Genomic DNA, 13,693 nt, shown 5'->3' on the forward strand with positions numbered 1-13,693 from the left:
CGGAAAGCTTTCCGCCAAGCCCTTTAAGAGGAAAGGGGAGCCCGGGGTGTGGTTGTGCAGAGTTGCTCAGTCGTGTCTGACTCTTTGTGGCCCCACGGACGGTAGCCTGCCAGGCTCCTCTGTCCATGGGATTCTCCAGGCAAGAATACTGGAGTGAGTTGCCATTTCCTTCTCCAGGGGACCTTCCCAACCCAGGGATCAAACCCAGGTCTCCAGCATTGCAGGCAGATTCTTTTCCATCTGAACCAAACTTCTTGGTGTCAAGTCTTTTGTTGTTCCTCTTTTTTTCCCTCTGAGTCTTTCCTGATGAACCTATTTGCAAGGCAGCAAAGGGGGTGCGGACATAAAGAACAGACTTGCGGACACAGTGGGGGAAGGGGAGTGTGGGAAGAACTGAGACAGGAGCGTGGAAACACGTACATCACCATATGTAAACTTAGACAGCCAGTGAGAATTTGCCGTGTGATGGAGGGAGCTGAAAGCTGGTGCTCCATGACAGCCTAGAGGGGTGGGGTGGGGTGGGAGGGGGGAGGGAGGGTCAGGTGGGAGGGAACGAGAGGACACCTGTGGCTGATTCATGCTGACGGACGGCAGAAACCAACACAGTGTTGTCAAGTATTTATCCTCCAATTAAAAATAAATAGATTTTAAAAAGTTGTCCCCTTTTATAAGGACATGAATCGCATTGAATTAGCACCCACCTTAATTACCTCATTTTATTTTATTTATTTAAAAATTTTTAAATTTTATATTGAAGTATAGTCAATTAACAAAGTTGTGTTAGTTTCAGGTGTACAGTAAAGTGAATCAAGTATACATATACATGTGTCTATTTTTTTCAAATTCTTTTCCATTTAGGTTATTACAGAATATTGAATAGAGTTCCTTGTACTATACAGTAGGTCCTTGTTGGTTATCTATTTCATTTCGTTATTTTTCAGAAGTGTTTATTTATTTGGCTGTGGTGGTCATGCAGGTTCTTCGAGCTTTAGCTGCAGCATGTGGGATCCAGCTCCCTGACCAGGGATCGAACCTGGGCCCCCTGCACTGGGAGCACAGAGTCTCAGCCCCTGGACCACCAGGGAAGTCCCGGGTACCTGCCCTAAACACAGCGGTGTGTGCATGTGATGATCTCGTTTATTGTGAGTTCTTCTGTAAAGACCTCATCTCGAAAGAAGGTCACATTCTGAGCTCCTGAGGGGTAGGACTTCAATATGTGAAGTTTGGGAAGGACACAGTTCAAACTGTAGCAATCATAAGCGGTCCTGCGGCTTCCTTCTTGCTCCATCTCCTGGATCACAGACTCGGAGTCCAGCCGCCGTGTTGTGAGAACACCAAAGGTCCACTTGGCAGGAACCAAGGCCTCCTGGTAGCGACCAGGTGAATGAGCCGCACTGAAAGCAGCTACTCCAGTCTTGGGGATGACTGCAGCTCTTGATGACATCTTTCCCCTCCAGCTTTATGGAGGTATAATTCACAGTTAAAAATTGGTTGTATTTAAGATTATAACCTGATGATTTGTTTGTTTCTCAGGCAGCTTGTGGGATCTTAATTCCCTGACCAGGGATCAAACCTAGGTCCACAGCAGTGCAAGGGCCAAGTCTTAACCACCAGATCACCAGAGAAGTCCCAGCGATTTGATATACCTATACACTGTGAAATAATCACCATAATCAAGCTAATCAACATAATCATCACCTCACACAATTGCTGTCTGTGTGTGTATATATATATATTGGGGTTCCCTGGGGGCGCTAGTGGTAAAGAACCTGCCTGCCAGCGTAGGAGATGCAAGAGATGTGGGTTTGACCCTGGGTCGGAAGATCCCCTGGAGAAGGAAATGGCAGCCCCTCCAGTATCCTTGCCTGGGGAGCCCCATGGACAGAGGAGCCCGGCCGGCTACAGTCCACGGGGTCGCCCAGAGTCAGACAGGATCGACCGCCTGAGCGCCAGCAGCGTGGGGTTGTATATCAGGTCTGTAGAGCTGACTCATCTTTCATAACTGCAACTTTGTGCGCCTTGACTGACATCTCCCATTTTCTGCTTCCTCTAGGCCTTGGTAACCAGCATTCTACTCTCTGCAGCTATGAGTCTGATTTTTAGATTCCGCACGTAAGTGAGACGACGCAGTATTTGTCTTTCTGTGTCTGGCTTATCTCGTTCAGGACAGCATCCTTCAGGTTCACATAGGTTATTGCAAATGGCAGGATTTCCTTATTTTTAAGGCTGAACGGCATTCCACACGTGTGTGTGTGTATACCTATACATACACACATACATCCATGTGTGTAACACTTTCTTTATCCATTCATTTGTTGACAGATAGTGTCTGTTTCTTGGCGACTGTGAATAATGCTGCAATAAACATGGGACTGCAAATATTTCTGACATTATTTCCTTCGGATATATACCCAGAAGTAGGATTGCTGGATCAGAATGTATTTCTAGTTTTAATTTTTTGAGGAAGGGCCATATTGCTTTCTGTAATGGCTGTACAGATTTCCCTTCCCACCAAGGGTGTACAAGGATTCTGGCTGACACCTTGACTGCAGCCTTATGAGGAACCCTGAGTAGAACCACTTGGCTCAGCTACCCTGGAATATTCAACTTGCAGAGATTGTGAGATAATGAGTGCTTGTTATTTTAAGCTGCTCACTGGTGTAACTTTCATGCAGCAGGAGAAAATTAAAATGGACCCTCCTGGAAGGGACAAGGGAGGAACCAACAGGCAGGAAAGTAGACAGAGCTCTTGTCCTCCAGCTCTGCCCATGGTTTTTCTCTAGGACTTCATCCACAGAGAGAACCATGATCACCTCATGGCTTTTGAGTTTACCTCTTACCGTTCCAGGAGCGCAGAAATCCCAGTTTCAAATTCCCGAGAGAACGTGGGTCAGCTGTGGTGGGGACGGACAGCTGTAGGGGCAAGCTCAAGTTTCCTGGGACACGGAGAGCTTATCTTTGGGGGAGTTCATTAAGAAAAAGAACGCTAGGGAATTCCCTGGTGCTCAAGACTTGGAGTTTTCATTGCCGAAGGCACAGATGCAATCCTTGGTTGGGGAACTAAGATCCTGCAAGCTGCTGGGTAAGGCCGAAAAAAAAAAGAACACACGATTCCACACAAAAAATGATTTCTTGGGATGGATGAGAAAATAAATCACAACAAATTAAAAATGTCCTATCAGTGACAAATACCAGTGCATTACAAAAAAGAAAAAAAATTATATGACATTTGTATCAGTTATAACCCTGATGATTGAAAGTAGTTTCTGTGACTGTATTCTCCGTCTGTTTCAGACCCATGTGCATCTGAGTGCTGTGGCCACATGAGTGCAGTCATCTGAGTTCTGACCCCACGCTGTTATGCCTAATGTCGGGAGAGCTGGCCCAGTGGGTGATATCAGGGCTCCTGAAAGCTGTTCTCCACTGGGATGACTGCCATTGTGTGCCAAGTTGCTTCAGTCATATCCAACTCTTTGTGACCCTATGGACTGTAGCCCACCAGGCTTCTCTGTCCATGGGATTCTCAGGCAAGAGTACTGGAGTCTGTTGCCATGCCTTCCTTCATGGGATCTTCCCCACCCAGGGATCTTATGTCTCCTGCATTGGCACGTGGGTTCTTCATCACTAGTGCTACCTGGGAAGTGCTGGAATGATTACCAATAACTGAACTAAATGCCAGGCTATTCAGAAATCATAAGAATATATGCAATAAACCCAAGCAGAGTGCTTTCCCACCTCAACCACCCCTTAGCTGGGTCTCACATTGCCAGTAGCCACTCTAAAGCTGCAGAAGGGTAAGGGGATGTGGGGGAAATCAAGGCGGAAAGAGGCAGTGGTTTTAACCAACTGTGGCAAAAAATACCTTCGTTCTAAAACTTTACAAAAAGACATCTGATGATGTGAGCACATAGCTGTGGCCTTCCCAGGGCCTTGGGAGAGTCCCGGCAGGTAAGGAACCCTGAAGTCTTGCTGTGTCATCCTCCTGGAAAATTTGTCTCTGGGCAGAGTCTTGTATTAATAGAACACAGTGATTGCTGGGAGCTTAACCTGGTGGATGGGGCAAGTGTTTCCTGAGAAAATAAAAAAAAATTCCATGAGGATAGATAATTCTAATATACGATGAGAAGAGATCGGGGTGGACTAAGAGAGCAGAAACGTGGAAATGGAGGATTGACTCAAGCTTGCAGAGTCGATGTGAGGAATTGCTTACTGTGAGAAATGACATTTGGGTGAGTGGGAAGAATGTTCCAGGGGATACGTAGCATATGCGAAGGGAGGAGGCGTAAGAGACCGTGGCTGATTTGGGGAGCACAGCAGATATTTCAGGGATGTTGGCATGAAAGGTGTGAGGATTGGGTTGCTTGAGAAGCGACCCAGGAAATCAACCTAGGTCAGGTCACGAAGGGCCTTTTGAGTCATGCTGTGTCTTCTTTGGACTCTACTCTGAAGGAAGTAGGGCATCAGTGAAAGGTTTTCAGCAGGAAATTTGGGCAATCAGATTTGCATCAGCCTAACACAACCCTGAATATTCACTGGAAGGGCTGATACTGAAGCTGAAGCTCCAATACTTTGGCCCCCTGATGGGAAGAGCTGACTCACTGGAAAAGACCCTGATGCTGGGAAAGACTGAAGGCAAAAGGAGAAGAAGGAGGCAGAGGATGAGATGGTTGGATGGCTTCACCGACTCAATGGACATGAATTTGAGCAAACTCTGGGACATAGTGGAGGACAGAGGAGCCTGGCGTCCTGCAGTCCATGGGGTCACAAAGAGTCAGACATGACTTAGCGATTGAACAACAACAAAAACGACAACCCTTGAAGTCGGCATGGGAGACTTAGCTATATTACAAGAAACATTTCCACAGATAATTTAGTGACTCGATAGATCTTATTCAGTGATTCATGAGTCAGACAGCGTCTAATCTAGCAGACAGAGAAGAGCTCTGAAGAGCCGTACAACGTGAAAGATGTTTACAGGGCAACGTGAGTAGGAACAAGGAAGTTAAACTGGGCATTTGCTTTTTGTTTGATTTTTTGCAGATTGCATTTCATTATAGTTATTATTGCAGAAGGAAATGGCAACCCACTCCAGTATTCTTGCCTAGAAAATCCCCTGGACAGAGGAGACTGGCAGGCTACAGTCTGCCCATTGGGGTTGCAAAGAGTCGGCCATGACTGAGCGACTGAGCACAGTTAATTACAACATATTGAATGAAAATTCCTGTGCTATATGGTTAAAAAAATTAAAAAACAAAACAAAACTGGGCACTTGATGATTGGGTAAAGCAGGGTTATTTTCCCTACAAGGAGAAAAGCGAAGTCTTGGATACCGACCAGGTAACTTGTGCTGAGTAGGCAAGCAGTGTTGGGTTGACCTGGGGCTTCCTTTTCTGGGGGAGCAGAGAAATTTAGTTAAGTTTGCTTTGCTGATTTGGGGCTTAGTATGAGCCCATTTGGGGTCTATTGTGGTTACTTTAACAGAGGAAACTGGAACCCTTTCTATCTCAAACACAGAAATGCAGGGAAAAAATCTCTAATAAAATAATTTGAAAGATATGATTGAACTCAAATCACAGGAAAGGAAATCCCCGAGAGCCAGGACTGAAGAGAACGGCTAAACGTGGGGAAGAGAGCGGAACCTGAACCGTGGCCCCAGCGGGAGGGGACCGGATTACAGTCTCTAGAGTGGGGGCTGGGCTTGAGTGATCAGATGCGTGGGGGCTTGTCCGGACTGCAGGCTTGGCCCAGGCAGGAGCAGCACCTGACTCCAGGAGTCACACGTCCAGCTGTCCACCAAAGCCTCTGTGAGGGAAGGATCAGGATGCTAGAAAACTGCAGATAATGGATCATTCCTTCCTTGGCTTCTACATGGAGACCTCTCAGAGACCTCCCTTCTGTCCCAGCACATGGGCTGCATTTGCCTCCTTGTACAACAAATTCTTACTTTTATTTTTGGCTGCACTGGGTCTTTGCTGCAGCCCAAGGGCTCCTCTCTAGTTGCAGTGTGCGGGCTGAGTTCCCTGACGACATGTGAGATCTCAGTGCCTTGACCAGCAATCGAACCTTCGCTCCCTGCATTGGAAGGCAGATTCCTAACCACTGGACCACCAGGAAAGTCCCTTCATCCATGTATTAGTTGAGATCCTACTATATGTCAGAGATCATGTACTAGGGGTTTAAAGATTAAAAAGAAGAAAAAAAACTTTAAATCTACTGAATGGTCATCTGGGAACATATCCAGTGAAAAAATGTTCGGAAACGTTTGGAGTTTCTGTTCCTGAGCTGGTCTTTGTTTTGTTTTGTTTTGTTTTTGTGGGTTCCAGTGTCCTCCTGTTGATGATTGTTCAATGACTAGTTGTGATTTTGGTGCTCTGGCAGGAGGAGATGAACGCATGTCCTTCTACTCCACCATCTTGAACTGGAAGCTGCGATCCTCCTTAGTTGGTCTTAGTCTCAGCCGTCTTCCCATCTTTTTCCGTCCGCGGCCCTGCGGGACCTTTGAACCGTGATGAGTCAATTTCAGGAGGCACATCCTGGCAGGACAAGTACCAGCGAGGGGGGGTCCCACTCACTGCGCGCTCATGTGCTTCAGTGGTGTCTGACTCTTTGCAACCCCACGGACTGTAGCCCACCAGGCTCCTCTGTCCATGGGATTCGCCAGTCAAGAATACTGGAGTGGGTTGCCATGCCCTCCTCCAGGGGATCTTCCTGACCCAGGGATCAAACCGCTGGTCTCTTATGTCTCCTGCATTGGCAGGTGGGCTCTTTACCGCTAGTGCCACCTGGGAAGCGGTTATAAGTCTCCATCAAGGGCCCCTATCCTACGCCTGGTACCTTAACCAGGAGTGTGTCCATCAGGCTTGGGAATTCATCAACTGAACAGAGGCTCTCCACTCCTTGAGCACGATCTCTATCTAGCAGCAAGCAGATGTGACTGAAGGGTTGGTGAACCGATGATGCCACGCAGGGCAGGGTCTGAGGGCCTCAGGGGTCTGCGGTCTCGCATTGGGCAAGAACTGAGCACAGTAAGCTTCTGGGGAGAAGCAGGGTGTGTACAGGCTGGGTGGAATTCGCTGACGGCTTGGAGAAAGTCTGTGTGTAGGGTGGGGTTAGGGTAATGTACGCCCTGAGGATTTATACCTTTCTTCCTGACGAGGGGTGTGGCATGACGTCTGAGGTCCAACTCTTGGAAAAGGACCCAATGGAAACCTTCAGGCTGCTTTGTTTATGGGCCCAGAAGTGGATACTGTGTTGGATCGCTCAGGGGCCCCTTGAAATGGGCATTGTATTCTCTAAATTACAAATATCTACTTGGAGATTAGATGGCTTCACTGTGTTGCTAAGATCGTGGCCTCTGGAAGCTCTCTGGTGCTGCGAGAAAGGCAGGGGTGAACCTCAACCTCTGAAAGGAAGCCTGGTCCTACCGTGGTGAGTATGGTAGCCACTAGCCAGTGTGGCTGTTGAAGCCTTGAAAGATGGCTGGTCCAAACTGAAATATAAGAGAAAGATACACTTCAGATGTAGAAGACTGCCTGTGGGAAAAAATAATAGAATATAGCTCATTACTAATTTTAGAACATTGATTACATGTTGAAGTGACTATTGAGATATTGGGTTAAGTAAAATATATTTTTGAATTTAATTTTGCCTTTTTAATTTTTAAAAATGTTGCTGCTGCTGCTGCTGCCAAGTTGCGTCAGTCGTGTCCGGCTCTGTGCGATCCCATAGATGGCAGCCCACCAGGCTCCCCTGTCCCTGGGATTCTCCAGGCAAGAACACTGGAGTGGGTTGCCATTTCCTTCTCCAATGCATGAAAGGGAAAAGTGAAAGTGAAGTCGCTTTGTCGCGTCCGACTCTTAGTGACCCCATGGACTGCAGCCAACCAGGCTCCTCCATCCGTGGGATTTTCCAGGCAAGAGTACTGGAGTGGGTCGCCAGTACCTTTTCTGAAAAATGTTGCTAACCACTAGGAAAGGTAAATAACATACGTGGCCTGTATTTGTGGCTTGCGTTATGTTTCTATTGGATGATGCTGCCTCAGTCCATCAGGACTTTTGGTTACCATAGGATCTGAGCTCCTGGGTCCCTTCTTGGTTCTTCCTTTCTTCCCCACGCTCTGAGAATTTGATTATTCTTCATGATCATCACTTCTTCCTTCTCATCTATGAATCTGAAAGAAGCAGCCCTTAAATGTGATAAGGAGATAATCTTCAGGAATTGCTAAGAAGAAGCAGCTACGAGGGAAGGAATAAGGAAGCCTGAGACCCATCCCTGCTTTCTGTAGAAGGAAGGGAAGGTGAGGAGGGAAGTCCTCTAAGGCTAGTGGTCTCAACCAGCCTCCCTCCTTCCTACCCCTAGGGGACATTTTGAAACATCTGGGGACATCTTTTAGCTTCCCTGGTGGCTCAGATGGTAAAGAATCTGCTTGCCAATGCAGGAGAAGCAGGTTTGATCCCTGCGTCAGGAAGATCTCCTGGAGAAGAAAATGACAACCCACCCCAGTATCCCTGCCCAGAGAACTCCGTGTACAGATGAGCCAGGCAGACTACAGTCCATGGGGTTTCAAAAGAGTCGGACACAGTTTAGCAACTAAACAACAGCAACAAGGAGACGTCTTTGATTGTCACACTTGATGAGACGGGGATGCTACCAATGTCTCAGGGTAGAGGCCAGGGAGACCGTGAAATAGTCTACAACACACAGAAAGCCCCCTGCCCCCCAGCAAAGAATCACCCAGCCCCAAGTGTTGACGGTGTCAAGGTTGTGAGACCCTGACCTGCCTAGGAAAGGCCTTGGATACCCGAGGACCAGGGACAGGAAAAGAGGCCGTGGACCCTGACACAGCAGAGGAGCCTGCCCACTCTTTCCCCCTCCCTGGCTCTTTCTTTTTTTGAAAAATTTGTTTATTTTTAATCAGAGGGCAATTGCTTTAGAATGCTGTGTTGGTCTCTGCCAGACATCAACATGAATCAGCCATAGGAATAATATGTCCCCTCCCTCTTGAACCCCCCTCCCACCTCCTACTCCTTCCCATACCTCTAGGTAGTCACAGAGTGCTGGGCTGAGCTCCCTGCGTCATACAGCAAATTCCCCCTGGATATTTATTTTACAGATGATAGTGTGTATGTTTCAAGGCTCCTCTCCCTGGCTCTTTCTTCCTCCTCGATGACTCATGGCCCTTCCCTTGCACTCCGAGCCTGTCTGAACTCATCCTGGTGGAGAGAGAAACTCTCCTTCTCAGGCGTGACTCACAGGCTCCAAGCCTCAGGTAGAGATCTCTCCCTGCAAAAGACAAGCCCTCTGGGGAAGAGAGCTAGAGAGGGGATTGATCCAGGGGGATGTGGTCAGTGGCCACTCTCTTTCCCTTACCTCGCTGGTCTTTTTTTTTCCCCTGTTGTTTCCAGTTCCCTCTGCAGCTGCCCTGAACTCACCAGCAGCTCCCGGTGAGACCTGACTCAACCACAATCCTTGGACAGGTAGCTGGCTGTCAGAGGTGCTGGGTTGAGGAGGAAGCTGGTGGAAGCAGGCAGGGTTTTCTCACAGAGAAGAAAACTGTGAATTTGCCTCTGGATTTCTTAGAGCAATCCAGGGTCTGCAGCTGGGAGCAGTGCTGCTAGGGCTTGGACAAGTCCATTCTGTAACTTGGACTGAAAGGAGATCCAACCAGTTCATCCTAAAGGAGATCAGTCCTGAATATTCATTGGAAGGACTGATGCTGAAGCTGAAGCTCCAATACTTTGGCCACCTGATGCGAACAACTGACTCATTGGAAAAGACCCTGATGCTGGGAAAGATCGAAGGCAGGAGAAGAAGGGGACGACAGAGGATGAGATGGTTGGATGGCATCACCGACTCAATGGACACGGGTTTGAGCATGCTCCAGGAGTTGGTGATGGACAGGGAAGCCTGGCGTGCTGTGGTCCATGAGTTGGTGATGGACAGGGAAGCCTGGCATAGTGCAGTCCATGGAGTCGCAAAGAGTCGGACACGACTGAGCGACTGAACTGAACTGAACTGATTCTGTAACTTTCCCACTAGATTTCACGGAGCCCTGATTCCAAACCCCAGCTCTGAGAGGCAAGCTCCCTGCCCTCAGGGAATTTACTGTGTAGCTGGGGAACATGAAATGCATATGCTTAAAATGATCTGCTGCTGCTGCTGCTAAGTCGCTTTAGTCATGTCCGACTCTGTGAGACCCCATAGACAGCAGCCCACCAGGTTCCTCCATCCATGGGATTTTCCAAGCAAGAGTACTGGAGTGGGGTGCCATTGCCTTCTCCATAAAATGATCTAAAAGGCTTTAAAGGGGACTCAGTGGTAATAGAGGCTTCAAGAGAGCCAGGGTTCAGAGTGACGATGGGGTTGGCCAGAGCTGTAGAAAACACTTGTGCTCTGGAGCCAGCTTTGGCTGTATCCTTTAGTACTGAAGGTAGCACTGCCGTTAAGTCGCTTCAGTCGTGTCCGACTCTGTGTGACCCCATAGACAGCAGCCCACCAGGTTCCCCCGTCCCTGGGATTCTCCAGGCAAGAACACTGGAGTGGGTTACCATTTCCTTCTCCAATGCATGAAAGTGAAAAGGGAAAGTGGAGCCGCTCAATCGCATCTGACTCTTAGTGACCCTAAGGACTGCAGCCTACCAGGCTCCTCCGTCCATGGGATTTTCCAGGCAAGAGTACTGGAGTGGGTTGCCATTGCCTTCTCCTAAGACCACACTAGAAGTCCTTATGTTGGGGTTTTTAAAAAATACCTACATGTTTAAAATTCTTTGCAATAGAGTTTCTAAAAAGGACTTGGAAGAAAGTGAACTTAAGTTTCTTTTCTAGAATGCAATCCTACAGAAAAGCAAATGCATTCATCATTATACTGCACCCCCCAAATTATACACATCCTGCAATTTTACCGAGGAACTGAAGCCAGATGAAGGAAATAAGAATGAACAGCAGTGAGTGAAGATAACTTCCAAAGTTCTTAATTTCAATGGTGAGTATGATCTTCACATGACTATAAAAATACAAGACTCAATTGATCATACTGAGGGTTGATAGTAAGTTATACTATATTTTTATACAAACTTTGATGAGAATTAAAGACCACTGGGGGTTTCCAGATTGCTGTCTGCTGGAAAACGGCTCACAGATGCGGCTTGCTGATCTGGAGGTGAGCAGTCTCAGCTCCCCACAGAAGGACGCAGCCCTGTAACTTGCAGCAGTGGCCTTGGGCTTAAGCTGGAGGCATCCTCCCGGCTCTGTTCTTGGGAGAAGGGTTCCTCCCATTATTCCGCCTCATGTGTCCTTCTGACGGGAGCTGTGATTTACTGAGTGTCTATTATGTGTCAGGTACCACGTAGGCACTTTGCTGTTCTATCCTATTTGTCAAGCATCAAGCAGTGGCTCAACATCCTCTCTGTCCTGAACACTAGGGCAGAGGCTGGGTGACTGGCAAGTAAGCTAAAAATAAAAAGAAAACAAAAATCCAAAATAAAAATGGGAGAGAAAAAACTGAGAGTTTCTTTTTATAAAATTATTTTTTTGAGAAACCACATTTATTTCTTTTGGCCGTGCCCTGAGACATGCAGAGTCTTGGTTGCCTGACAAGGCATCAACCTGCATTTCCTGCACTGGGAGCATGGGGTCTTAGCCACTGGACCACTAGCTGTTGCTGTTTAGTCTCTCAGCGTGCCCGACTCTATGCGACCCCATGGACTGCAGCGCGCCAGGCTTCCCTGTCCTTCACTATCTCTCAGAGCTTGCTCAAACTCATGTCCATCGAGTCGGTGATGCCATTCAGCCATCTCATCCTTTGTCATCCCCTTCTCCTCCTGCTTTCAATCTTTCCCATCATCAGGGTCTTTTCCAATGAGTCAGTTCTTTGCATCAGGTGGCCAAAGTATTGGAGCTTCAGCATCAGCATCAGAGGGAATGGCAAACCACTCCAGTATTCTCGCCTGGAGAACCACAAGGGAAGTCCTCAAACTGACTTTTTCAGCGCCGTGTGTGAGCGCTGGTGTGCAGGTAATAATTAGCGTTGACCTGGTCCCTGGCTGCTGATGAGATGGCTGCTAACTGGGGGACTCCCCTGACTTAGGCACCTGGTATACAGTTAGAGGCAACTGGATGCCACGACCCCACCCGAGCCAGGCACTGCACGTGAACCGGAAGCCCGCCTATAACGACGCCAGATCCTCTCTAATTAAAAAAGGGGGAACTTCCCTGGTGGTACAGTGGATAGGAATCCACCTGCTGATGCAGGGGACACAGGTTCAATTCCTGGTCTGGGAAGATTCCGCATGCACAGAGCAATTAAGCCCGCGCGCACATCTCCTGAGCTGGCATTCCGCAACTACGGAAGCCCGTGCGCTTCGCAGCTAGAGCTTGTGCTCGCCAACCAGGGAAGCCACCGCGGTGAAAAGCCTGCACACCGCGAGGAAGACCAGCTCCTGCTGGCTGCAACCAGGGAAAGCCCTCGCACAGCAATAGGGACCCAGCGCGACGAAAAACAAATAAACAAAAATAATTAAAAAAAAAAAACCCAAACAAAAAACCCCCAGGGGGCAGAGGATGCGGGAACACCCAGCGACACTGCTTTGCTAAGCTGGGACAGGGCCGGTCGTGGTCTTCTGGCTTTAGAGAGTGGCCTTTCTCCTCCCGCATTCTCAGATCTGAAGCTTTCCTAGGCTGTGCTGGATTGGGCTTCCTACTTGAACCTTTTCTTTCTTTTTTTATTTCTCCCATTCAGCACTCAATCTTTACCTTCTGGTAGTTTTCAAATTTTTCTTTAAGGTAGGCAAATCAGACCATAGAGGAAGGAATGATGAATGATGGCTGTAGGAGTCAGAGAAATTCCCCAGAAGAGGCTGTATTTAGGCTGGGACTAGAATTATCTAAGGGGCTTCCCAGGTGGCACTAGGCTGGTAGAGAAGGTGAAATGAAAGTCGCTCAGTTGTGTCCGACACTTTGTGACCCCATGGACTATATAGTCCATGGATTCTCCAGGCCAGAATACTGGAGTGGGTAGCCTTTCCCTTCTCCAGGGGATTTTCCCAACCCAGGGACTGAACCCAAGTCTCCCGCATTGTGAGCAGATTCTTTACCCACTGAGCCACAAGGGAAGCCCAGTGGTAAAGAATCCACTTGCCAATTCAGGAGACGTAAAAGGCGTGGGTTTGATCCCTGGGTTGGGAAGATCCTCCAGAGAACAACATGACAACCCACTCCAGTATTCTTGCCTGGGTAATCCCATGGACAGAGGAGCCTGGAGGGCTACAGTCCGTGGGGTTGCAGAGTTGGACACGACTGAAGAGACTTAGCACGTGAGCACGCAGAATTATCCAAAGATCGGTCAGGCTGACAAAGGGATGGGGAAACGCTCTTCAGGACTCAAGAGGATGCGTGCAGAGGAAGAGGTGTGTGCAAATGCCTGCCTTTGGTTGTGGCCTCAGGGTAGGTGGTTGGTGGAACCTCCCTGGGAGGTTAGGTTGGCACAGGCTCTTAAGGTCGTACTAAGGAGTTGAGAATCACCCCATGGACCAAGGGTCACAAACTCAAATATCTCCAGGGAACACTCAGGCCCCTCACGTTTATGAAAAGGTGTTCTTTCTACATGGACGAACTTTTTTTTTTTCTAATGAAAAGGGAATACTTTATTTTGAGTTGCCCTGGAAGGCACGGCTGACAATAATTACTAGAAATCACT

Source organism: Giraffa tippelskirchi, chromosome 11 (genome assembly GCF_054371585.1).
Source record: "Giraffa tippelskirchi isolate mGirTip1 chromosome 11, T2T-mGirTip1v1.2.pri, whole genome shotgun sequence".
In the NCBI taxonomy this organism is placed as follows: domain Eukaryota; kingdom Metazoa; phylum Chordata; class Mammalia; order Artiodactyla; family Giraffidae; genus Giraffa; species Giraffa tippelskirchi.